General features: G+C 43.1%; 1 protein-coding gene across 1 annotated transcript in view; it reads left to right on the top strand.

Annotated features, from left to right (window-relative positions):
- Positions 1–5,622: 5,622 nt before the first annotated feature.
- Positions 5,623–27,577, top strand: part of SMPD3 (sphingomyelin phosphodiesterase 3) — a 239,485-nt gene continuing 217,530 nt past the window's right edge. Inside the window, exon 1 of the mRNA XM_030581867.1 lies at positions 5,623–5,745. The gene's annotated coding sequence lies outside the window, so the exon portion shown is untranslated. The remainder of the gene's footprint in view (positions 5,746–27,577) is intronic.

Here is a 27,577-nt window from a genome sequence, read left to right as displayed (position 1 = left end):
AACCTTTTCTCTCTTCTCCATGAGGAGGAGGGAGGGCTGCGCTGCTGGCACAGGGTGGGAGCTATTTCTTCTCATTAAGATTGAACATGGGTTCCTCTCATTTCCTGAATCATGGGCTAAGGAAAAAGGAGAGTAACTGGCTTGCAGGAACTGTTGTCAGCAACTATATACTTGAGCTGCTGTCAGCAGCAGCCAGGATGTATGAAATCAGTTACTTGGCCCTATTTGAAGGCCTGAATATTGCCTAAGGGAGACCTTAAAACATACTTTATATTTGATTTGATATGGCCATTCCACTTTCATGAACCATGATAATCTCTAACAAACTATATGCAAGCTCATAGTTGCATACTTATCCTGAGCAGATCTTATTCCATTTTCAAAGCTGTATCTAGTGGAATTTTTTTTTTTTAGGAATCTGGAATTAAAGTGATGCTTGTTCTTCCATAACTGTGCCCAGAAAGCATTTGCAGTGCAGTGGTATTTCAGAGCATTTTTGGGGTTTGAGGTTTACGTGTGTTTCTAGATGAGCCAAAGTATCTCCTGGTAACATACAATGGCTGTTCTCACCAGGCCCTTTAATTGGAGGACAATAGGAACAGTCTTGCTGAATGAATGAACTTTAAGTTGCCTATATTTTGGATACGTTCCTTGTGTAGCCTGGTCTGTTCTTCTTTCTAAAGCAGAGTAGTACAACCACTGCAGCAGAGAAGCTTCAGATGAGAAAGGGCCCATTAGGTCCCTCAGTGCCTAAGCCAGAGGTTTAAGGACTGGTTCCAAAACCCACTGAAGTCAGTGAAAAGACTCTAATTGATATTAATGAGATTTAGTTCATGCCCTGAATTCCAGAAAGGTTTATGGGAATATGTTATTTTCCTATGCTCCTGTCACCCCTGCTCTACTACGTTCTTAAATTCCCCTTTGGGAGAATTACACCAGTGCCTCTGTCTCAGTTATGGCATATTCTCAAAAATCAGCAAGTTGGTCCTGACACAAAACTTGCAGTTTCACTCCATTGTTATGGGCAGGAGCACACAGGAACATGAGATATGCTGCTACTGTTGCTTGGTTGAGCTGGGTAGGAAGGAGAAACAGGTAGAGGAAATAAATTTCTTATTTTCCTGACTGTCTCGTATCTGATGTCTCTTCACTATAGTTCAAGAGATTATATGTAAGATCATACAATAAACAGGATTAAAAGTGGAACATTTACCTTACAATCAGGGCAACAACCAAAAATACTAACATTTATTTCAGTTGCAATAAGGTAAATACTGTTCTAACTTTGCCAAATTCATATTACCAAAACCGCATAATGCTGAAAAGATTTTCCCTTTCTTGTGCATTCATGAAATCAAAAAAGTATCTGGCTTAAATGAGTCCTTTACAAAGCACTGGAAAACATAGTCTAGGGAGTAATCCTACACTGGTCAGGTGGGAATGGACTGAGATAGTTCACAGATTGCTGTACACATACCACTGATGGTACACAAGCTGCAGTAGGGTGGTATGCAGCTATGAGCTACTCTGCCACATCTCTGTGTAGACCCTGCTGCAATGCTCTAAAAGTTTCCTACTGCATCTTCATCTACTCCCATTTCAAAACAGATCAAAGCACAGTACAGAACACAGTGTGCTGCAGCAGGGTTCACATGGACACTACCTTTCACTAACCTGCCATGCACTACATTTACATCCCAACTTGCTACAAACTAAGTGTTTGTATAGACTAGCCTGATGCTGCGCTCCAGGTCTGAGAATCCCTTGACTAGATATAACAGTATAGGGAACATTAACTTACCCACCTCCTTAGCCTTACTCCATGGATGCACCTTCTTTACTGGTCCAGTGCTAGCAGGGGAGACTGCCACCAGAACTCCTGGAGCCATTCCTGACATAAGTCTGGAAAGAGGAGAAAAGAGACCGGGAGTCAGTGTGGTCCCTATGTGCTGGAAGAAAGCATAGTAAACTTCCCTGACCCTCTGTGTCAAAGTAGTCTATGCAGAGGACAAGAAGACTCAAAGGAAGTTTCTGTAGCTGGGAAAATATAAAGAAAACAAGCTGCCTACTTGAGTGCACTAATCCTAAAATATCCTGCATCTCAGTTTATTTTCAGTACTATTACTAGAAAAACTTCTTTTGGTCCTGAAAGAAAAGAGAAGCAGGCGGGTATAAGGTAGTTTAGATGGTCTTACCAGGGGAGTGCAGATCAACTTGACATATACATTTCAGGTCCTGCTTCTTCTAAACAATTAAGTTAAATGTAAAACAAACTACTTTTAACACCTAAAAAAGCTTGGAACATGCACATTGAAACTTAGAATCATAGAATATCAGGGTTGGAAGGGACCCCAGGAGGTCATCTAGTCCAACCCCCTGCTCAAAGCAGGACTAATTCCCAACTTTTTTTTTTTACCCCAGATCCCTAAATGCCTCCCCTCAATTGAACTCACAGCCCTGGGTTTAGCAGGCCAATGCTCAAACCACTGAGCTATCCTTCAAAGAGTTGAAATAAATGAGTTTTTCAGTACCTTTCCATTGGTTTTGATCAATATTGGGGGATTAAGAAAATTAAGAAAAAACCCTTTTATTTAAAAATGGAAGCCTCCCCGCCTCAATCCCTACTGTAACCTGATTTAATTTTTAATTAATTAGGGACCTTAAATTGTATATACCAAGCACAGCCCCCCCATTCTTTTCTTTTGCAGTCTAATGGGTAGAATGTGTATGTGTGGCAGGAATGTTGGGTTCTATGCCTAATTTCAACTCTGCCTCAGTTTCCCCTGTTGCAAAACAGTTATGGAACAATCCTCACTGTGCTTTGGAATGGCCTGGGAATCACTGTATAAGTGTCAGTATTTAGTGATGTTTATCTACAAACCTGTAAAATTCAGCCTGGAACAATTTTTGTTAATAATTTTAAATTCCAGCTAAGTTTGCAGAATCTTTCACAAATATTTTGATTAATACTCAAGTATCAGAGGGGTAGCCGTGTTAGTCTGGATCTGTAAAAGCAGCAAAGAGTCCTGTGGCATCTTATAGACTAACAGACGTATTGGAGCATGAGCTTTCGTGGGTGGCATGCATCCGATGAATTGGGTATTCACCCACGAAAGCTCATGCTCCAATATGTCTGTTAGTCTATAAGGTGTCACAGGACTCTTTGTTGATTAATACTGAAAAATGATTAAAGGTCTAGAAAACATGACCTCTGAGGGAAGACTGAAAAAACTGTTTGTTTAGTCTGGAGAAGACAAGATTGAGGAGACATGATAACAGTCTTCAAGTACATGAAAGGTTGTTACAAGGAGGAAGGAGAAGAATCGTTCTTAACCTCTGAGGATAGGACAAGAAGCAATGGGCTTAAACTGCAGCAAGGGCAGTTTAGCCTGGATATTAGGAAAAACTTCCTGTCAGGGCGGTTAAGCACTGGAATAAATTGCCTAGGGAGGTTGCGGAATCTCCATCATTGGGGAGTTTTAAGAGCAGGTTGGACAAACACCTGGGTTGCCCACTGGATTGCCAGGGATGGTCTAGATCAGGGGTCTCAAACTCAGACCATGAGGGTCAGATGAGGACTAGTTCATTGGCCTGAGGGCTGCATCACTGATACATACTCCTTGCTGCCCCCTTGCCCCGCCCCCTGCCCACCTCTTCCCTGCCTCCATTCCAACCCCTTCCCCAAAGTCCCCACCCCAACTCCGCCCCCTCCCTGTTCCCAGAGGGTGCAGGAGAGGTGTGGTGGGGGCTCAGGGCAGGGAGTGCAGGAGGTGTGCAGGGTGCAGCAAGGGGCTCAGGGCAGGGAGTTGGAGTGCAGGGTGTGGCAGAGGGTTGGGGTTCAGGCAGGGAGCTCATGCAGGGAGTTGGGGTGCAGGCAGGGGGCTCAGGGCAGGGAGTTGGGGTGCATGAGGGGTGTGGAATACAGCAGGGAGCTCAGGGCAGAGGGTTGGGCTGCAGCAGGGGGTTGGGGTTCATGGAGGGGGCTCAGGGTAGGGAGTTGGGGTGCAGGGTGCGGCCGGGGGCTGGGGCACAGAAGGGGTGTGGGATGCAGCAGGGGGGGGCAAGGTGCAGAGGGCTTCAGGCCAGAGCCCAAAGCTGCTTACTGAGAGTGGCTGCGGGGTTGCAGCGGTGCACACCGGGGCCAGGATGCCCTGGCAAGCAGCTGTAACCATGTCCCTGTGGCCCTCCTGCCCGAAGGGCTGCAGGGCTCCGTGTGCTGCTTGCCATGCTTCCAGGTACCTTCCCCAAACCTCCCATTGGCTGCAGTTCTCCATTCCCAGCCAATGGGAGCTGCGGGGGGGGGGCAGTGCCCAGAACCAGGGCAACGCATGGAGCCCTCTGGCTCCCAGCCGCAGGGATGTGATGCCAGCCGCTTCAGGGAGTGGCACAGGGCTCCAGAGGGGGAAATCCGCTGCAGTTTGCCCCCCGCTGGCCTGGAGGTAGGCCTGCCGGGGTGCACAGGCCACAGGAAATCACCCTGCGGGCCACGTTTGAGACCCCGGTCTAGATAATACTTAGTCCCGCCTTGAGTGCAGGGGACTGGACTAGATGACCTCTCAAGAGCCCTTCCTTTTCTGTGGGTCTACGAAGTATTACCAACCCCATTCAATTAGCTTGAAACCCGTGCCTTATATTAAAAAAAAGATTTTATTCACCTTCTGAGCCTGGGGGGAGGGGAAGTGTCACATTTTTTCAGCTCGCCTCCGCAACAACGAGGACTGCAACTTCCGGTTTTCTTCCCCTCTCCCAAATAAAAGCTAAGCCTCTATCACGCAGCTCGAGGAGCTGGGCGGGGTCTTTATAGCACACACCTGCCGCAACGAGCCGCCGGAAAGCTGGCCACGCCGAGACGGCTCCAGGCAGGGGAGACGTGGCACGGGCACCCCCGAAGCCGGCTCTGGAGCTGCAGGGAGCTTCGCTTTGGATTTCTGGGCACCGGTGGGAGGTGAGAACTGAAGGGCTTCGCCACCCTGCAGCCGGGTGCTGTGACCTGGACAGTCCGGCTCTAGGAAATAGGCAGTGGTAGTACCAGCCTGTTCCTATTGGCTCGGGCTTGCTTTCAGGCACGAGCCTGCCTTCAACGGCCCATTTACCACACCCGGCGGCTACCCGGGCACGAGGATCAGACTTCTTCCCGCCTCCCAGACAGGCATGCTGGGAAATGTAGGCACGGTCCCAGACTCAGGCGACAGCCCTGGCCCCGGGGCCTCTGCTAACAACCCTCCCTCACTTATTCCGTCTACCTGCCCTCAGGCCGAACGGACCAGTCAGGCCAAGAGACCCTTTAACGCAGCTTCTCTGAGTCAAAGGACTAGGCAGTCCAGAGGCCAGCGGCTCGGCCGCGGAGGCTGCTGGGAGATGTAGTTCCTCCCTCAAGCCTAAAAACGCGAGGCGGCTCCCTTTGGCTAAGCAGCACGGGGAAGGAAGGAGCGCAGTCATACCCGAATCAATCCGCGAACCGCAGCTCTGGCGGCGGAGTCAATCTGTGACCCTCGGCTCCCGAGGCGGCGCAGCCCGCTGAGGCCTGCGGGGCGGAGAGAGGGGGCCGGCGGCAGCGGCCGCAGCGCGCGCCGATAGGCTGCGCTCTCCGAGGCTGGCTCCGCCCGTGGGTCTGTGTGGAGCTGTTCGGCGCCCAGGTGCTGAGTCTCTCGGTCGTTTAGGGAGGCTTCGGTTCTGCTGCCCTTTCCTCTCGACGCTGCCACGGGCTGCGATGGGACTAGTATCAAATCGCCTCCTTCAGGCACAGTGAGTGACTCCAGCAGCCCCTCAGCCCCAGAGGCTTGGATGCGGCAGCCTTAGCGCCCCACTTGCTTTTTTTGGGGGGGGGGGGTGGCACGCCAGGTAAATCCTCCGCCTCGCGGCTTTGTGCTGCATGTGGCTGTGAGGCTCAAGCCCCAAGGGGGCATTTCTTGATGCCTTTGGAGCCTGCGACGAAGAGTGGATTCTCTGAGGGGAGCATTTTGCAGTGCACCGCTGGGAACAAAGCTGCATGCTCCATATGCTTTTAAGCAGTTGCATTATTTTAATTTCCTGGGGGAGAGGGAACGGAGGAAGAGGTTGAATGCAAATATCTATGCCCTAGCTGCATCTGCAAGCCCTCACGTGTGTGCAGTAAAGTGGGTTTTGCAGGGCACCCATGTTTGTAAATTCGCGGTTAAGCAGCATACAAACGAAATGTAGCTCTTGTGATATAGTAGTATCTGCAACCTAATGCTATAGTAAAAGGGTGCAAAATGGTTTCCTTGTGTACTCCCATTATCGGTAGTGATTGTATGATTTTTGCCCACTGCAGTAACTTCTAATTCATTCCTGTCGTGGTTGCTAGCTTCATCGAGTGGCTGAGACAGGCTAGTGAATGTAGTTCTTATGAATATGCATCAGAAAGGGGAGGAAGGAAGAAATCTCAAATATATTTAAGGCCAAATGTCAAGTTACCTATTTGGTGAATTAATTTTGCTGACATCCATTGTGCTTCTCTGCCTGGTGCTTCAGGTTTCCTCAGATGGTGTTGGGTGGTGGAAGGGGAGTGGAATGTGAATATTGAACATGCATAATAAAGCATGGTGTGCCTTTAACACTTTCTTTGTACGGCTTGTAAACTCAACAAATCATATGCTTTGTCCCAGACCAGTTATAGTAGGTGTAGTAGATTGAGGATATCTCCTTATTCTTCTGCTTGGGGATTATGGTTGCTTTAGTTATTTCACAGATGCTGAAATAAGAGGTTGGCACAATGAAATGATTATTTTGGATGTGGATAATGAGAATGAAGTTCAATCCAGGATTGTTCTTCCAGCAAAGACAAAAAGCATTCAAATGTTTTCTGTGTTGACTTCAGTGGGGGAAAGATGCAAACTGAGAGGGAATGCATTGCTTAGTTTGAGAACCAAATGCAGTTCAGTTAGCACACTGACACATGTTCTGCACTCTTCACATTCTACTTCCAGGTTATAGTAAGAAGGGATTTGTGAATAAAGTAGATTTTTTTTTATTACTCTACTGTATTGTTCCAGAAACAAGTAATATAAACAATTACTGGGAATAGTAATGCAGTTCCACTTATTTAAAAGGCAAATAGATGTGCCTAGTCTTAGTTTCTATCTTATTAAAGGCAGCATATTCCAAGTAAAGATTTTTGCTGTGTTTCTTGTCATTATTGACTGAGAGTCAGCCATTTTTGATGCACTTGTGATTTTAATATCCACATAAGTGGTGGTGTAATATTTTAAATTCTAGAAGAATTTAGTTTGTCTAACAAGCCTTATGCACGAGCCTGCCAAGTGTCTGGAGTTCATGTAATTCAGTTTGGCAGGAACTTAGTACAGCATGCAGGGTAAAACTAGTTGAAGTGGGTTCCTTTTTATCATGCAGAAAGACTAATTAATCACACTTCATAGTAAGTCCAGTAGAGCCATTGCATGTTATAACATTGTGTTTAATATTTTGCTTTCTTTTAAGCCCATTCTATAAATGGCTTATAAAAGATATATGATCTCTGTTGCATAAAAAAAAATGGAACATCTTGGGCTCTGTACTATATTGCTTGCACACCTAAAACTCTCATGACATCTGTGACAATCTTTGGTGTACAGAGCACAGGATCAAGCTCCTTTTGTGCAGTATGCTTTTAAAATCAGGTGCAATTTTTAAAAATTGCAAGTAGATGTAAGATCCAAAGGAGTGGATTTAGCTGTACACCTTACTACAGATAAAATTGTTAGACTTTTGGCTGCCTTTTATGTTCTCTTCCAGTAAAAAAATGAATATTCCCCAAAACTGCTTCTTCCTTCCAATAAACTTTTTACACTAGTAATTGGGGAAATTCTGTGGATTGTGACTAATCATTTATGATTGCCACGCTGCTGAATTTTCTCATGTGGTTTCATTCAAGGGAGCAGATTGAGAGGTCTGTCACTTGGCTCTTAACTGATCTGGCTTGTTTACTTAATGGTGGTAACAGTGTCTTCTCCCTGACTAAATTGATTCATATCTAAATATTTAAATGCCATTATTTACCTCTAATTTAATTTAAAAGGAAATGGTCAAGTTAAAAATAGGTCTCTCTTCTTGGATCATGGGACAAAGGTGGCTGCTTATATGGGAGGTTCTGGGGCCACTTTAGATCCCTCCTCTAACTCACTGCTGAATAGCCTTGGAGGCCATTAAAATAGCTGAGGTTCAGCTAAGCAACAGATGTGCTGGCCACACCCTTTCCCAAGAAATATTTCCTACACTGAATTGAAGAGTGACATAAAGGCAGCTCCACTTGCTCTAATTCTTAAGCTTTCCTTATCTGGCCATTTAGAACAGCTTTACGGCTGCTTTGTGGTACTGCAGCCAATGTGAAGTTATCTTAATAGGGCCAAGGATATTTTAAAAATAAGCTTCCTTTCCTGTGCTGCCCCCAGTTAATTAAAACAAAGCATATATTGCACAAGTAACTTTTTTTTTTCATTATTTCTGCAGTTTATCTACATTTCTCTCAGCTGGGATAATAACTAGTCAGCATCCATCTTGCATGCAGATTCTGTTTCCGTTAATGTCCCTTTCCAGTTCTCATGCACTAACTAGCATTATGCAGGAAAGTTAAGTTGCAAACACTGGAGAGAAGTATTTATTTAAACAAAGCTTTTTATACTAGACTACTGAAGTCATGGTGATTTTTATTTTGGATGTAAGTTATGTAAAAGCTGTTGGTTTTGTTTTTTTCAGACACTAAATGTGCCAGAACCAAAGAGAAATATCTTTAAAATGATGTGCTCCCATTTATTACAGTTAATCAGGGTATGTAGCTAGGAAATAGTGGTGTTGATTAATACTGTACATCCTTATGAACAGGCTCAGTATAAAGTGTGCACAGATGCTGGTGGAAACCAGTGATTCAGTATTTCTCAGTTGATAGTACTACTAAAAGTGACTGGAAAGCATATTTACTTGGATGCTGAACAGAACCAAATAAGTAATGCAATAGGTCACTCAATATCATGTGTTTAAGCAGGAGATTTTACTGTTCCCTACCTTCCTTCCTGGAGGGTGGCTGCATTATAGTGAATGTAATTTATTTAGTTCTGAAAGAGAAGAGGCAAATAACTCCATTTATTGTACCACCTCTCCATCTCAATTTAGCAGTATGGATTGCATTAACTATAATTAGAACTTTCTTATCTGCTGTAAATGTTCTTATTATTAGTGTATTACACAATTCTCCCTTCAAGAAATTAAAGGCTCAGTTCAACAAACACTTACTACTGAGCACAGGGCTCTCTTGGGGGAGAGATCCTGTTGATTTTTACAGGAGTAATCTCATTGGGACTATTTGAGGTAGTAAGCAGTATTTTCAGTAACATTTGTGGGAATGGGTTCTAAATCAAGAACACTAACTTTGGGATTATAATGTATGGTTATAAGCCTAGACCCTTTTACTGGCAGACTGAGTGGCTAGAGGCATTGGCTTATGCACTGTCAGCGCCAAGTCTTGAGTATTAAGTGGTTTGACTTGAGATGTCAGGTATTGCTGTCAGGCCGTCTAGAGTAGCTCACAAGCATGAGTGCCAGTCCCAGGGCAGACTGTCAAGGAACAGGGCACAAATCCCAAACTGGTTGTATGTTCTGTAATTGGATTTCACCGACCAAGTGTGAACTCTCCAAGCACTATAACAGCCTTAACATGAAGTCACAGATAGTCCCATTACTCAGATAGACGCTCTTGCCACCCAGGCAAGCCTGCCTTTGTGGTAGACTGTCCTTTGTGACTTTTGGTGTAAATATATTCAGGTTACTCCCAGTCCTAAAAGACCAGTCACTTATCCCTGGTCTCTTACCCAAGACAATGTATTACTCCTGGCAGAATTCTGTGCCACTGCTGAATGCAGAATTTATGCACAATTAATGTTTTGCACACATTTTATTTTTTCCCTTCAGAATTGGTGCTGCAGAGCTGCTGGCCACCCTAGGAGCTGCTGGACCTGACAGAGCTCGGCTCCCCAGGTCACAAATAGAGGACACTGCCAAGGGGGTGGGAAGGAAAGGGAGAGCTGGAAGATTCCTGGTAGCTGCCCAGCACATCCTGAAGGAAGGAAGTGGTGTGCAGGAAACTCCATACAAGCCCAGTCTGACTAGCATCAGGCTGTTTCTCCTCCTGGATCTCTGAGGGTGCAGATGTTTGGCCCTACAGCTCGGCTCTGGAGGGGCAGGGGAGTGTTTGTGTTTGGGCTGGATGTCTGGCCCTGTGGCTGGGCTCTGGGGAAAGTGGGGGAGAGTGTTTAGTCCAGAGGGGGCCCTGTGCAGCCCCCTTTACCTCCCCACATGCCCCCTTCCAGTACGCGCACACCCCTCCACCGCCACTCACATATCCCTTCCAGCATATTCCTCCTCCCTGGCAGTATCCTCTATTTGGGAACCTCTGTATGGTAACTCTACAGGGGCAGAGCAAATAAGAAAAAATGAACTAAAGATCAGAGGGGCAGAGTTTTCTCCCAAGATGTGCCCAGCTGGCATATGTGACACACCCAGACTGAGGTGCCTGATTAAAGCATAATAGAAACAGCAGCTGGGTTGTTGCAGAGATTTCTTTAACTCTCTGCTCCTGGGGGAATCTTTTTGTTGTCCATATTGTTATAGCCATACTTGCTGACAGGTATTTTTTAAAATAAATTACCAAAAAATTGAAACTGGCATGATTATATTGACAAATGTGCAGAATTGTTTAAGTTTTTTTTTGGTGCAGAATTCTGCTAGGAGTAAATGCTTATAGCCAATCCTGTAATAAATGTCTCAATCAGGAAAAAGAAATGAGTTATTTAAAAGGCTAAAGCAGATAAAACCTACACACATAAATAAACTAGTTTTAGCTTCCAAAAGGTGATAGTAGCTGCTGCTATATCTTATAGATACAAAGCAAACATTTAAATAGCTTAACATAGGATATAGATATTATAACTGAAATTAGTGCATGCAGCAACTTACAAGCATTTCATAAAGTCTAAACACATTCTTATAACTTTAGCATCATTAAAATAATAACGTACAGGTGAGCCAGATTGGTTTACCTATATGCATTTGTCAGTATTCAGTGAGGCCTAGGAGCTTTGGCATGAGCTGGCACCTGGTCTGCCAATGTCACGGTTGCAAAAATCTAGCCTTTCTTCAGTTGCTTATTATATTCAAAAGTGGTGTTACATGTTCTTCAGCCATGTCAACAGGCTGGACAAAAACATCCCAGCACACCATGCTCTGAAACTTTCTATCAACACGCAAAGGGGTGCACACCTTGACCCTACCTGGTGCCACCTGTAGACACATCCCAGAGATTCATGTATTTGCAAGTATCTAGGAACTCACGACATGATGTGGTGCAACGCCATCAACTGGATCACTCTGGCTGACTCAGCAGTTCTTAGTAAACTATGCATATTTGATGATGTTGCAAACTCTCTGGCAAAATCAAGACTAAAACTGTGTGTATATATGTATGTGTATATAAAGAGTATAAAATATACTTCAATGAATTATGTGTTAGTCTTCACAACTTTTGGGAAAGATCAAGTTACAGCTACATCAGACAATCACTGGTACAAGAAACAGCCTAAAACTTGAGCACACAATGGAGTGTTATCTTAAAAAAAGACTATGTGCCAGTATGTGGTAACTTTATCTTGGATGGTTAGAAGTTTCTGGGAGAGATTGCGGCAGCCAGCTGGGGAAAGTGTGTCCAAGAACAGGACAGTCCCTAAATGAAAATTGAAAAGTCTGACACTTGCTTCTCTATACTTAATCTCACCCCAGTTTTTCTGTCATTTGGGAGGAAAATTGGTAAAAACAATGCCAATCAGGAAAACACCTGATTTTTGGTGAATCTGGGAGTGGTTTCACTCAAGAATTCCCCTTTTAACTCTCCTTTTAAGGCCTACTTGGACATGACCTATCTGTTTGTCAGTAACAAAGCTTTCTCTTGGTCTTAATGAAGTGAACGGTAAGATTCCTATTGACCTAAATCAAGCAGGATCAAGTTATTTCAGGGTTGCTGTGCAGCTTGACAATATCACCTACAAAACATTATAGTGAAGACTTGAGGGCCTGAGAAATGAGAGCCTGAATCTTAGGCCAAAATTCAAAGGCTTAGTATGTAACTGATTTCAGTATGCTGTACAGAAGGGGATGCTCTGGCAGCATCCCCAAAGTCCCTGCCTGTGTAATTTAGTCCCTCTGTTTGTCAGCCTAAGAAGCTTGGTGTTAAGCATTATTTTGTATTCAGTCACTCAACTTCATTTAGTTGGTGTAATGCTGTGCCTGGGCTGGTAACTTTTCATGACAGCTGTGCAAAGCAACCTATTCAATAAAACATTTTCCAATTCAATTTTCCACTTCTCTTCTGATCAAGTGTTTATAGCAGGTTCTGTTTCCACCTTTACCTTCATTCACTAGTGAGAAGCAGCTTGCCAGAGTTTTCAAAAACAGCTACTGTCTTCTATACCCAGCCTGAAACACGTTGCACTGGACTCTTCAGATATATACTGAATATCCCTAGCTTCCATTAACTTAAATGTAGTTAAGCACGCATTGCCTCTGCGCACTGGGGCCCAAGATGTTGGAAAAAGAGTACCTAAAAACAAACCATCCAAAATTAGAGGCCATTCTTGGAAAGTTTGGCCTAATCCTCTAAGAGTCCTGCCTTGAAAATATACTCCTGGAGGAATTCTGCAACAAAAATGTAAAATTTCTGTGTACAATATTGTAAAATTCTGCATATTTTGTCAAAATAACATATCATACCAATTCAATTTCAATCATTTTTGGTCATTTATTTCAAAATACTTGCTGACAGGTATGTCTGAATAGGAGTGGAGGCACGGGGCCACATGTGATGGGGGGATGTGTGTGTATGCGCATGCGCGCACACACACAGAGCTGCCTACGGACACATTCAGGAAATGGCTTTTTTTACAAATAGATTCCTTACTAGGCATATTAATACAGAATTCTGAATAACTCATTTAAACTACAATACAGAGCCATATTTCCCAGACCCCTCAGAAGCAGTGCAAAGGCTTGGGGGAGTCAGGGGTAACAGAGCAGCTGAGGGAGAGGGAAGCCTAAGTGTGAACTTGCTGAGAAGGAGCCTGGGTGTGAACTTGGAGGGTTGTTGAGTATGAGTGGGGAAAGTATGGAACAGGGGTGTGTGTTTTGGGTGGGGAGGGATTGTTAGAGAGCTTCCCCCATGCAGACTCTGCCTGACCCCTAGCCTCTTCCATTCAGTCAGGCACATCTGCCCTTGTCCCCATGTGTTCCTGCACCTCCATGCATCTTGTACTCTCTGTTCACAGGTGTTCCTCCCCCCTGTCCCTATCTGGCCTTGTACCCCCTCCCCATGTGGCTCTGGACCCCCACTCAGTCGCTCCCCAGTCGCTATGTGTCCCTGTACTCCCTTCCAATGTGTCTTTGTGCCACCAGTCAGCCAGCCTCTGTCCCTGTGTAGCTCTGCACCCCCTCCCCCATCACCATGTGGCCCTGTGCCTCCGCTCCAGTTGAGCCCCTGTCCTAGTCTGTCCTCCCCCACTAGCCCTTATGAGCCCCTGTCTGACACCCCCGCCAGCACTGCACGCTATCTGTCTTCCTATAATCCCTATCTCCTGATCTGGCCTGACAGGCACTGTGAAGAAGGCAGGATCTTTCTCTTCCCTTGCTGGCTGGGAGCTGTTGCTCTGTTCTATCACCACAGCACCCTCTGGTGGGCAAACAGCAGAACTGCCACAACATTTCAGCAGAAGTTTTTTTCTATTCTTGCTCAAAAAATTAAATATGCATGGCTTATTAATTATGCACCCATGCAGTAGTGCATAATTCTCCCAGGAGTAAAAATAGGACAATGCTGACCTCACTTGCAGAGGTGAAGTAACTCAACTAACTAAGTGGCAGAGTGTCCTGTGGCACCTTATAGACTAACAGAAGTATGGGAGCATGGGCTTTCGTGGGTGAATACCACTTCATCAGACACAGACATGGGTATTCACCCATGAAAGCTTATGCTCCAATACTTCTGTTAGTCTATAAGGTGCCACAGCACCCTCTGCCACTTTTTACAGATCCAGATTACCATGGCTACCCCCTGCTCAATTAACTAAAATGCTTTGAGACCTTTGGATGAGAATTGCTCTAGAATTAGTGTAGTTACAGTACAAAATGACAAAAAACAGTGGGCAAATAGGTCAAATGGATCAAAATCTGTCCTACTCTTAACTCAATTGGCTGTCTACTACTTTGAGTGGTAACAGTCTGTAGGTTAGTCAGAATCTACTCAAAACAGTAAACTTCTATTTTTAAAAAAAATTCAGACACCAAATGAGTGTGTGCATGTATCCTGTAATGAGAGGAGCCTAGACTAGATGTGTAGCATACAGCATATCTGGCTTATGTGAGACTTAACCAGTAGCCATAAAATACCAGCGCATTAGGGTGCCCATATCTCCAAGGAAAATGGGACATCTCAGGGGGCTGACCTGAGGTCATCCATTTCTCCCCCCCCATCCCCTGCCTGGGGCTGGCCTAAGCCCTTCCTGCCTCCTGCACATGTGGGGCTGGCCAGAGGCTTCCCTCTTCTCTGCACCGTGCCACTCCCCCTCGTCCCCCCGGTGCTTGGGGCAGCCCAGGCCCTCCTGCCATCTGCCCATGCGGGGCCAGCCTGAGGCCTCCTTCTACCCCCATGCGCAGGGCCTGCCTGAGACCCTTTGCCACCATTAAAGGACATTGTACAGCACTTCACGTGGAAAGAATGAGACTCTATTGCAAGTACTATGAGCTGCTCGGATCTTCTTAATTATAAAAACTGTTAGGGAATAACCAGAGAGTAAACAGTAATAGAGGGATTCAAGAATCTTACCTTTTTAATATGGTAAAAGAAAACTACAACTGGATTCTTTACAGATGAGGTTGAATGATGGGTTCACTGAGGTATTAAAAAAGCTTGTTGGGAATAAAAAGTTTCTACAAGGCTATTCCAGCTATCATCAAGTTAAAAAAACAAAGTTATATACCAGCTTACACACAGAAAGGGAAAGACAGTGAAGGAATAGAGACAATCTCTTTCAGAGCCATTCATATTGCCAAGGATAAGAGGAAAGAATGGTCTGAATAGTTTTAAGAAATGACCTAGACAGAGTATTGAGGAGAAGGTTGTGGAGTGCTCCTACTAATTCAAAGGAGGACTAAACTAGACAGGCATCATAGTTTCCTCTAACTTGTAAGCTGGATTGCAATTTAAATGTATATAAAAGCAATATTCTTAGCATAGGCCCCAGTCCTGCAGAGACTTGAGCACATGCTTAATTTGACACGCTGTGACTAGCCATACAGAAGTCTGTAGGCACTACTCAGTATATAAAAGTTAGATACATGCTTAAGTCTTTGCAGGATCGGTCTACAATGAAGACAATGTACAGCTATTCTCAATCTAATCATATAACTTCCATTGGCATCAAATGACAAGCTGTGTTGGCTTCCACAGAAGTTCTTCTAGGTGTAAAGGGTAGTGGACTAGAGCAGGGGTTCTCAAACTGGGGGTCGGGACCCTTCGGGGCCACTAGGTTATTACATGGGGGGGGGAATGTATGTCACGAAATGTCAGCCTCTAGCCCAAACCCCACTTCACCTCCAGCATTTATAATGGTGTTTAACATATAAAAATGTGAGACTTGGTGATTTTTTTTTCAGGTACTTTTTCTCTTACTTTGTGGATTTTGGTAGCTTTATATAATTGTGATCTGGGAAAAATTGCAGTATTGGTTAAGTTTTTTGCTTTTAATTTTACATTTACTGGATCCCAATACCATCTCCCAAAAGGCTGGGGAAATGAAACCAAAGGACATCCTTATACAGTAGAAGTAGGAGCTGCAGTTTTGCACAGTACTAGTACATATATGTTTACCAAAGCTTACTATAGCCTAACAATATATTGGCATACTGCAAAATCTCAATCAAGTTTAAATGGGAAAATCCATTAAATATAGAGCAATGCTTCCTAATATTTGCAAGTAGTGTCTATAGCAAAACCAGTATACATTTAATTTTGCTCACTCTTTAATCAAATTTTTAAAGTATAGTAATTTCAGGACTTCCAACATGTTGCCTTTTAAACTGCTGGGTTTTTTGCCCCAAAGCTTTTGTTTAAATGACTACATCACAAAAAAATATACTCACAGGGATCTGAAACACTGCTTGAGTGTGGCCCTGGGTTAACAAGGATGACAACATAGGCACGTTTCCCACTGGGATCATGCTATGAATACACAGTATACATAAGGAGATGATGAGATGACTGCAGATACAAGGCAGGGTTTGTCTGGGACCCCTTCGTGCTAGAGAAAGTGCTTCACACCTGCCAAACACTTTAAAACAATCAGTTTAAACAATGAAATTGCCACAGTGAACCATGTACAAACTGGGATTTATTAAGTCTCATTTTTGCTGAAAGCAATGGAATAAAAGTGTTAAAATGGCCCAACTTTCTATATTCATTAAAAAAAAATTGGATTGGGTGTATTAAGCAGAGCTCTGCGATTGCTACAAAATTCTGAATTTTCATGTGAATTCCTAAACTTCACTTCAACTGCGATAATGCCCAATTTGTGTCTTAATTCTGCAAAGATATGATACTAGCACAAGTGTTAAGCATGTACGCTACAAAATGTATAGAAAGCAAGCTGTGAAATGCTCATCAGAAGCCTGATTTACTTATCCAAAACAGAAATCATGTGACCAACAGCAACATAGCTTACATTGCAAACAGTAAGGCATAAAATAAGCTACTCTAAAATCTTAGTCTAATTTCCAACAAATGCATTCAAAAAAGTATTTGGATATTCTCCAGATAATTTAATCAACTGTTTGTTTGCTCACTCCACTAATAACCTATCCCAAAAAAAAAAAAAAAAGGGGGGGGGAGAGAAACTGATTGTGCTCAGTTACACTAGGGTAAACCAGGAGTTTCTCTCTCTCTCTCGCTCTCTCTGTATGTGTGTATGTGTATGTAAGTGTGTGTGTATATATATAAAAATATATAATATGAAAGGTTTAGATAAGTTGGAGGGAGTTCAGAGTACAGCAACAAAATGATAAAAGGTTTAGAAATTGTGACCTATGAGGAAAGGTTTAAAAACCTGGCATATTTAGTCTTTAGAAAAGAAGACGTTAAGGGCTGTTATAAAGAGGATGGTGAGCAACTGTTGTCAATGTCTGCTGAAGGTGGGACAAGAAGTAATGCCCTAATCTGCAGCCAGGGAGATTTAGGTTAGATATTAGGAAAATCTTCCTAACTGTAAGGATAGTTAAAGTATGGGAATTGGTTATCAAGAGAGGTTGTGGAATCCCCATATTTGAAGGTTTTAAAGAACAAGTTAGACAAACACCTGCCAGGGATAGTTTAGGTATAATTATTCTTGCTTTAGCAAGGGGGATGGATTAGATGGTCCCTTCCAGCTCTACATTTCTATCATTTAAATCAGATCATCAAAATCAAGGGCCACACCCTATCACAGTCTCCTGGGGAAATATAGCTACAAATACCACTGATGCGGTACAAATCCTAGAAAAAGTGCCTTGAGAGCTCCTCTGATAATTAAGGTTTTTCTGAGCAGTTTGTATAGGACAGAATGTTGTCTTGTATTTACTGTAGTCAGTAGTGAAGATAAATTGCTGTCTTGCTTACTAAAAAGGTACTGGCTTGGTTTGTATATTTTAGTACTGCCTTATAATTTCAAGGTTTATGTACCACGGTTCCTCAAATCTGCTAGCTGAGCAAATGAATAGGTGGTGATTTTTTTGTCTCTAATGTGGCACAATAATTGGAGGAGCCCTTTTGAGTAACTCAACCACTATCTAGTTAAGCAACAACAGCAGCAAAAGTAACCTGCTTATGGAATTCTAAATACATATTGGTAAACCCAAGTTATAATTCACATACATATTGAACTCCTTTAAAGAGTTACTTTAAAAAGATTGAGTCTGAAAAGATACTTTTAATCACAGGATCCCATTTTACCTCCTTTTGACCTCATTTAAAAAACCTAAGGTTATAGTAATCTCGTTTGGAAGAAGTAGCTTGCTGCTGCTCACCTATCTTTTAGATGTAGGTGGGGCACAAACCAAAACCCTAGATCCACTCACTAGGATTTAAATGCCCTCATTTTGCTTAAGTTCAGATCTACTTTCAAACTTTGCAGTTCAGACCCTGTTCTCCTCCTGGTCTCTAGTTGACCAGGCATGGGAGGGCAGAGTGTTGCACTATGACAAGTGATAATTAACAGCTTCATAGCTGCTGGAGGCCAGACAATGACTGCACATCTTTATGCCACTTTTCTACAAGCCACAGGGGCCTTGATTTTATTTTGGGATTTGGGAGAGGGGTTGTAAGGCTGATACGATCTTTTGGCCATCAGCTGATTGATTGCAGCTAAAATATTTCTTCCACAGAGCTGCCACTGCAGTCTCTCATGTAGCCACCCATGCTAAAACCTCGGGGGTTGGATGGGCTTGAGCTCAGGTGAAAAACACAAGACTGCCGGAGCTGCAACATCCACAACTATTTCTAAAGTACTAGCTTGAGGTCTGCTAGTGTGAGTCTGGGTTGGTAGACTCACTCCCAGCTGCAGTGTAGGCATTCCTGAGGGACATACTGGCAGGCAGATGACAGAATGCAAAAGAAATCCAGTCCTACACTTACAGAGCAGCATCAGAAGTGCTGCATCCAGGCACCCTGGGAAAGGGGGGAAGAGAAGGGGCAATCTGCCTTCATCTTCAACAGCCATCTCAATGAAGGGAGAAGGGAGTTCAGAAGTAGAGAGGAAATGTGAACAACTTCAAAGAGAAGGCAGAATAAGAAATGAACTCCACTTAGATTAAACCACGTTTGATTACAAAAAGGTTAATTACCTGACAGACTGGTTTGAGTACTATTACACTCTAAAAATGCCATGAAGTCCACAGGTGTTTTGGAGCTTGGTTTTGCATCCCACCAGAGAGGCACTGCCATCACACCAGTGCTCCTTAGCATCATACTGAGACACTGGTTTAGGACCGCCAAGACATGGGATCACTTATGATATTGTCTAAAGAGATTCCAAATGTAATGAGAGGCAGAGACTAAGCTAGAGATAGGTAACAATCTTTGATGCCAGTGCAAATTCAAAAGAAATATTGTCAATATTTAAAATTATACATTCAAAGTATTTTTAGACTTCACATCAAAGTGATTTCAGAGAATTTCAAATTAAAACTAACAAGTACCATTAAACATTTATATTGATACTTTCCTTTTCCTCCAGATTGCAAGACAGTAAAAATAGCCAGTCTCTCCTGGGCTGTGGAGAATAGAAACCTCACAAACCACATCCAACCTGTTATCCATATTCCCATATTGTATTGAACGAGCCTTTCCCAGGTACTCTTGACTCCTAGCTCTCTTGATCAGAATAGAAAGAGAGAGTACATGTGCAAAAAAAGTCCTTAATAGTCCATGTACTCTGCAAGGTGAATTATTATGCTCAGTGTTTTCCTGTATAAACCACATTCCCTTCCTTTGAAACAAGTGGGATTTTTAAGGTTCCAGGACTGGTACCATGAGAAAAGAATATGCAAGTATGTTTGTGAACTTTGCATTAAAACCTGCATTCATACCTAATAAAGTCTAGTTTCTGTGATAACACCTGCATGAATGGCCTAAAATACAAGTAGCAATGACAGTTCTGAGCTGGGTGAGGGAGTCACTTCAAGGAAACTTGCACATGAACTGGTTTATTTTTACTTTCTCTTTCATGCAGCTGCTGGGTGAAGTTTTAAGGACTGTATTCACTGTATCTTGGCACATTATTCTCAGGTTACTGGTTATCTTGGACAGATTTCCTATGCTGATGTTACATCAGAAATGTTTTTCTTGGCAGTGCTACATGGTATGGGTTTTCTGTAGTGGAAATGTGCACTGAAGCATTTGTTGTATGATGGTATTGGCTGTCTGGCATGTTCTTTTGCATATTTTTATCCTTGGCTATAGCAAACACACAGGGTGGTATTTTTGCTAACTACGTATTTTGAAAATAGGCATATCATTGGGTTCTACTCCTACTGTTCTGTTTGGTATTGTTTTAATGGCCTTCCAGGGAAATAAGCACGAATTAATTTGTAGATAATTATAATCTTACAAAATTCTGCTTGCCTACTCACTAAAACTATTTTAAAATATATTTGATTTTGTTAGCTATATGTTATCAAAACATATGTATATGTTATATAAAAACAAGCCAACATTTAAACACAGTTCTGGACTACTACATTCCTTTGCCTGTGCCCCCTCTTTAGCGTTCCCTCTTTAATGCCCGCCTTATGTATCTCTCACTTGTACATCTTTGTCTCTTTAGGTAAGATTTTTTCCATATCTCATGTAGCTCTCCAGTTGTCACCATTTTAAAGATGTTACTATGAAGTATATTCTGCCCTGTCAAGTGACAATTCTTTAAACAAGTGGTACGTAGGCATTTTCTATGGATCAAGCTGTTTGCATAATCTAACATAATTGATTCTTTTTAAAGACTGTGTCCTATGGATTAAAAAAATATGACAAATGCTTCTCATTTATCTGGCAAGGTACGCTTTATATTATCACCCCAACATTTATTAAGCTGTTGCAAGTACTCTATCAGACTAGCATGTTAATTCCCACATTCCCTGCATACATCAATAGATCAGATTTGAACAAATTTGTAGTGCTTTCTGATTTAAGTGATATTGGACTAATTGGAAGTTAGTTGCATAGACTACGATTAAACAATCTGTTTTGCTAAAGCATGTTTAACTTTGAGGACTGAGAATGGAAGATTGAAAAACACCTGCAGAATGAGAAAAATAATTCATTGTTTAAGAGTAAGATGGAAGTTCTAATACTGAAAGAGCTATAGTAGGTGGCTAAGGTGTTCTAGGCAATCAATCATGTGTTGTTGGTTGCTTACTGCTTCTGCTTTAAAGGAGCTCTGGCGTCTAACGGATTAAAACTACATAGAGAGAACCACCACTAACAGCGTAACAAAAAACCTTAACATACCAGCTTGCATCTACAGCAGCATAATATACTCCCATCCCATTCCACTCAAAACCCTGTATCTTCAGCCTGCCTCAGAAGCTGTCAAATAGAATATGAAACACACATGATTGGATGAAAATTTATTTTCATTCTACCCTAAGACATAGCAGTGACAGGGTAGGGTGAGTCATGAATGAACCGTATAAGTTTTTATTGAAGTCCTCATGGCCTCTGACTTTCTTCTGCTCAAGCCCATCTATGAAGAATATACAATTGTGGCTTTTTTTGTTACCCTCCAAATTCCAAGACCTTGGCATTTACTGGAAATGTAAGTCTGTGAGTCTGTCATGGAGGTCATGGAGGCTGTGAGTCTGTCACTTCTGTAGTGGGCAGCAGCAGCAATTTGGGTGTGTGGGAGGGGGCTGGAGGTTGGAGAATGCAGGGGGATGCTTAGCTTGGGGTAGGGGGTTCCCTGGCTCCCACTGGCATGGCTTCCCTGCAGCTCCTAGGTGGCAGAAGAGTCTGTGCGCTGCCTGTGTCCACAGGCCCTGCCCCCACAGCTCCCATTGGCTGTGGTTCCTGGTCAATGGGAGCTGCGGCATCTGGTGCTTGTGGTGGGAGCAGCGGAGTCCCTGCCTTAGATGCCTAGGAGCTGCAGGATGCGGAGCCAGGTAGGAAGCCCCTGCCAACCCCCGCCGCGTCCTCCCCCAGCACTGGAAGGAGTCCTGGGCCTCACGCTGCAGCCTGCCCTCCCCCCCCAACTAACAGGAGTGGCCCTCCCTTCCTCAGCACCAGCAGGCCCCTGCCCAAGTTTTAGTCAGGACGGGTATTTTTAGTAAACATCATGGACAGGTCACAGGGCCCATGAATTTTTGTTTATGGCCCACGACCTGTCTGTGACTTTTACTAAATACCTGTGACTAAAACATAGCTTTACCTATGGTACATACAAGCAAGTTAATGGTGCATTGTGTGAATTTACACATGCAGAACCAGTCAGTGCACATGCCAGTGGATAGCTGCACAGCAAAACATTCAATCATGCTTTCATGGCAATTTGGGCAACGACTTTAAAGACTTATTTTAAAGACTTTTTTTTTTTAAATCTTGCAATTTGGGAAAAAATAGAAACAGCTAGAGAGTGTTCTGATTGTTTATGCTGTCACAAGCCTTAATAAAAATACAACCAAGAACTGTACAGTTGGGCCAAGTTTTTGTATTACGATTTGCATACGTTATCAGAAGAAACGTAGAGATAAGGCTTTGCAGTGGCTTCTGGCCAGAAGAGTGCCACTGAACACACTCCTTGTCTCTGCCTGAATTAATTTAGTGAGAAATTATCCTTACATCCCCTATCTTCAAGTGGTTCATTCAAGATGCCAAATGATAAATCGCTGGGAGAGCCTGTATCTCTGTTCTTTCATATGATGTAAGACTGCAGCTCCATTGTATCCTACATTTCCTGCTGTACTTCACACATGACAGAAACCCTGTTACACTGAAATTTTACATGAACTCTCATTAATCAGGGTTTCATTTTGACAAGAGATGCCTGCCTGGCAAGATATGCTTTCTCCACCCTGAGCAGAATTAGGACTTTTCTTTCCCCCAGGTCATATGGGTACTGGGAATTTTGTGGGAGGGGGAAGAAGAGAGGAAAGTCATAAACTCATCCCCTGCTGGGAGCAATTGCACCAAGACCAGGAGCAGAGATTCTTAAATCTTACCCACATTAAGTAGTAGCAACTTTGCCTCCTGCTTTGCTCAGCCATCATGAGATGGAGGAAATAATCTCTGGAATGCAGCATTTAACCCCTATCTGGTAGGGTATACCTGCTGTATTCCAAAGGGATTAGTGGAAAGCTTCTCAGCTAGGAGTTCAGTCCCTTGAGAGATCACAAATAAGCCTCAAAGGATCATAACCACTCTGCTTTTCACATATTGCTAACTGGTTGGGGGTGGTCCTGGGTTGGAAGAGGTTAAGAATTCCTGTATCGATACCTGATTACATGAAGCTTTGTCATAAGGAGGAGTGAACATGCATTGAAATGCATTCACTGAAGCAATTCAAGATTCTCACTCTACTCTGGCCCAGATCCAGACTTCTTGCTGCTCAGTGTACAATATCTCTAGGTCAGGGGTAGGCAACCTATGGCATGTGTGCCAAAGGTGGCACACGAGCTGATTTTCAGTGGCACTTACACTGCCCGGGTCCTGGCCACTGGTCCGGGGGGCTCTGTATTTTAATTTAATTTGAAATGAAACTTCTTAAACATTTTAAAAACCTTATTTATTTTACATACAACAATAGTTTAGTTATATATCATATACTTATAGAAAGAGACCTTCTAAAAACGTTAAAATGTATTACTGGCACGCAAAACCTTAAATCAGAATGAATAAATGAAGACTTGGCACAGCACTTCTGAAAGGTTGACGACCCCTGCTCTAGATGGTGGAACTGGTACAGTTTTGCTGTGCAGGATTGGGGTGGCATGCAGAGGAATGAGAAGGAGAGTCCGGGAAATCTGGTACTGCATAGATCCTCCCCACGTTAGTGTGGGAGGGTCATTGCATGTATCCTTCCTACTTTGGCATGGGAAGGACTGTGTAAACTTGTGCAGGCTATTCCAGCCATTGGTCTGAAGTAGCCTTGGCTGAGGAGGCTCCCAGCTTGGAGGATTCCTCCTCCAAGCACCTACTTAATATCCAGCCCAAACACTGGGTTTTGGCCTGGCCCTGTAAGGCTTTAACTATTTCTCAGTTTGACTAATTAGAGTTGGCAGGTTCAGTTCTGTTCTATATAGGTTCTTATATTGTGCTCGTCATTCTAGGGGTATGTGTAAAATTCACGTAAAGACTCCTATCCACCTTCAGACCATCCGTCTGATTAAAATACAATGCTGTAGCTAGAGAGTCACTTACTTATGGGTATAGTACTGAGCTTGCTTTCTGCTGTAATCTTGGGAAGGGGAGTGATTAAGTTATTTGTAGATTTTGTCTGGTTCCTCAGAGCTTTTTACCAGGATCTTTTAATCTTGGACAAGATTTGTAACTTTTTTTTTTCCTGTGCCTGCCATTCAAGTACAACAAATGTTGTTCTTTAAATTTGTCACATTTTGTTCATCCTGTTTTGGGATTCTCTTCTCTCTTCATCTTCCCCTGACCCCACCCCCAACTCTGTTTTAATAAAGATCTAAGCATTTAATACAGTTGTTCATTTGTTTTTGTTTTCTTTTCTCACTCCTCTTCCCAGACTCCCACTCTCCCTTATCTAGGCGTATACCTCTTCAGACATAGAAACTACCTATTCACCATGCTGTTACTGCAAAATAATCAGTGACTTAGATCAGAAGCATGAACTGAAAAGTCAATATTCCACAGATTGCAGAAGAGTAATGACAAGCTAGTAGAAGCCAGCTTCTGCAGGCTGGCCTCAAACTCCATTGCACCCTTTAGGTTCAGCATAACTTGGGAAAGGCTCATATTTCTATTTGTGTGTTGCTTGAACAAAGTGTCTCTGTGTGTGGCACATAGCTACAGGCTCATACTGGGGCAGTGAAGAGTGCACCACCCCAGTAGAAACTTGGGGTGGTATTGCCTGAAGCAGGCATAATTTCTGGGACTTCAAGGAACATGTAACCACTGACACCCTTGAGGCTGGAATGCCTAGTCTCCTCTGTAGCTGGCAATCTCTTCTAGCCTGCATGAGTGGGGGATGCAGGGCCAGGATCCAAGTCCCTCCATGCTCCCTTTTTAGAGGCAAGTCTTGGGAATTGAGCAAGTCCTAATACTTATCTCACTGAGCATAAAGAGTCCCATTTTATTGAGCACAATGTAGAGGGAGAAGCTCCTTGTTATCCGCACAGGGGATATGCACTATGAAGCCCTTAAGTGGATAAGCTACACCTCCCCAGTGTGTACTTCACATTAAATGGCATGTACCCTCTAAGCATGATAAAACTACACCCTAGTAAAAATGGCTGTGCCTAGTTTACACTCTTGCTTCCACTGTTGATAACCCTGGGAACTATGCTGGTGCTAAACCAAGAGTGGGAGAATTTCTGAAAAGTCTCTCCAACTACATTACTTTGGCTGCTGCCATCCTGCCTTGTATAGAATAAGTAGTCTTTCAGACTCTTGCATTCCATTGCAAGTCACCCTTTCAGTTTGTGGTAGAACAGTTCTCCATTATAGCTATATAATACACTGTGTAGTATGTAGGTATAAATAAAATTAAAACACCCAGCTTTTTCCAGGGAGAGAAGGTAGGGAATATATCCTTTGAGTTCTGAAGATTCTGTTATTCAGGCCCTCCTACCTCACCCTCCTGTCTAGTATCAAATTACAAGTCGGCAGGCAACTTCATCTAGCATAAAAGGAGTAGACATAGGGTGTGGCTACACTTAGAGTTACACTGCGCTGCCGCGGGAGCACTCCCGCAGTAGCACTTTGAAGTATGTGTGTGATCGCGGCGCCAGCGCTGGGGGAGAGCTTTCCTAGCGCTGCACGTACTCCACCTCCCCGTGGGGATTAGCTTACAGCGCTGGGAGCCGTGCTCACACTGGCGCTTTGCAGCTTTGTAACTTGCTGTGCTCAGGGTGTGTGTGTTTTTTTCACACCCCTGAGTGAGAAAGTTGCAGCGCTGTAAAGCGCCAGTGTAGCCAAGCCCATAATATGGAACAGTAGGAAGTTCAATTCACTGTAAGTGAGGAGGGAGAGACGTGCTGTTTCAAGACCTGATCATCTAGAAAAGGTTTTTCTCAACCTATTTACCCTTGGGGGCTGCATATGCAGCTCTCTGTTATGTGAGTCTCATTGACACAATATATCTATAACCTCTGTGCCCCTGAGTATGTCACATGGGCTGCAGCTGTGTGCTGACTGGGCTGTGCGTTGAGAAGCACTGATTTAGAATAGCTAACCATATATCTAAATTAAATATTAGGGTGGAGAACCTGTCTACCTCTGCTGTATAGCACAGTCCAAACTGATAAACAAATGAGAATGTTGCCTCCAGAGTGATCTTAACTGGAAGAGACTATAAACAAAAGAAAAAAAAAAGCAATGATAGTGCAGAGCGTTGTGCCAGTAGACCACTGGGTCAGTGTGGAATATGCATTACTGTATGTAGGTTAATGTGTGACTTGCTTTCTGCAAGTTACAGCTTTTTCAATTTCTATTTAAGATTTTGCATTGGAGCTGATTGGGACAATCTGCATGACACCCTTGTTTTGTTAACAATACTAGTTCCATTACCTTTAAGTTTACACCACGCCATTCCTTTGACAGAATAAGAAATGTAATCATCAGGGGGGTTGGGATTTTAATTGGAGCGGGGAACTAAAGAGCCTGCTTTATTTTGCAAGTAGTGAAGGGGATGGATTTCCAGCAACTCTTCCAAGAATGTGGATATAACTCGCTGTCTTAGTTGCATTTAATTTGCAACATTTAGGCTTTTAGCTTGATTAATATTATGGAACATTATGTTGTGTATTAGACTAAGCTGTATTCTTTGGGAGGCAGGGGGCTTATCTTTGTAGTTGGAAAGCCTCTTTGACTTCGGGGGGCTTCGCACTGGCCTTTAGCAAGCATATGAAAGCTTTTGGCACTGGGAGAAAGGATAGCTTTTATTACAGTACTACAAATCTCTTTAGGGCAGTTACTGCTGCTCGCTATTTGTATACAGGAGCTCATTCCTTGATTACTTATGGTGGAAGTGGTAATAATCGCTATAGTTAAGATTGCATAAGATAATCCATTTTAAGTCCCCATTTTCAATTGCTTGTAGGCTTCAGAAACCTTTTTATTTTAGTCTATGCTTTTAAGGCTGGGGCTGTACTGACCAGTGAACTTTAAGCAAAAACAGCTGAGCCATTTGGGGGTACAAGCAGAAAGGTGGAAAACTTCATAAGAAACTATTTTGAAAAAGGTCACAGCCCTAGCAACAAATGACTAGACAGAAGTTTTGAAATTTGGCTAGGAAACAACACTCCATTGAGAAGTACCTTAGTGTTCCAGAGAACTGGTTTTTGTTTTGAAAGAGCTATGAACTCTGAATTATTACACTTGTGCATTAAAACCAGTGCAATATTTTTAAAGCACTTTCTAGCCATGTTCACAGGGATAGTATTCTGGCTACACATGTATTCACAGCAGAACACTCAGTGCGCAGTGAAGGGCTGATCCAAAGTTCATTAAGTTGTAGGTATCTTTTGTTGACTTTCATGGGCAATTGGATAAGACTGGTTGAAAATCTTCATCCATTTAAAAAACAAAACACAAATTGAGTTTTTGATCAAATCAAACTCTTAGTGAAAAAGTGTCTGCTTTCCATGGAAAATTTCATTTTTCTCAGTGAAAGTCACAGGGGAAACAGATTCAGACTTGCTTTAGCATTGCTTCAAGTCCTGAATGAGGCATGGCTTTGTAAGGTGGGGCGGAGTCTGTATTTGAGAAAAAAATATTCTCATGTAACTACATTGCGATTCTAATGTACAAGGGGACAGAGTTAGA

This window comes from Gopherus evgoodei, chromosome 12, assembly GCF_007399415.2.
Source record: "Gopherus evgoodei ecotype Sinaloan lineage chromosome 12, rGopEvg1_v1.p, whole genome shotgun sequence".
NCBI lineage: Eukaryota > Metazoa > Chordata > Testudines > Testudinidae > Gopherus > Gopherus evgoodei.
The sequence above is the reverse complement of the archived record's forward strand: the minus strand, read 5'-3'. Positions and strand labels throughout refer to the sequence as shown.